Below are 249 nucleotides of genomic sequence, written 5' to 3'. Positions count from 1 at the left end.
GAGTGATGCATGGGCACGTTGCCAACTTGGGGTTGAAGGTGCGTTATTCACAACAACTTGGCAACAACTTGGCAGCTTGACCTTACCTTCTTTGAGGAACCATAACTTGAGCTAGGAATATCCAATTGAGGTGATTCCAGTGGCATTAGAAAATAGACATCAAGAGCTTTCCAATGATGTATAGTAGTCCATATTGAAGCAGAAGGTTGACACTCAAATTTTGGGCTACATTTAGCATGAAAGTAGAGT

This window comes from Arachis duranensis, chromosome 2 (genome assembly GCF_000817695.3).
Source record: "Arachis duranensis cultivar V14167 chromosome 2, aradu.V14167.gnm2.J7QH, whole genome shotgun sequence".
In the NCBI taxonomy this organism is placed as follows: domain Eukaryota; kingdom Viridiplantae; phylum Streptophyta; class Magnoliopsida; order Fabales; family Fabaceae; genus Arachis; species Arachis duranensis.
Note: the sequence above shows the minus strand (reverse complement) of the source record.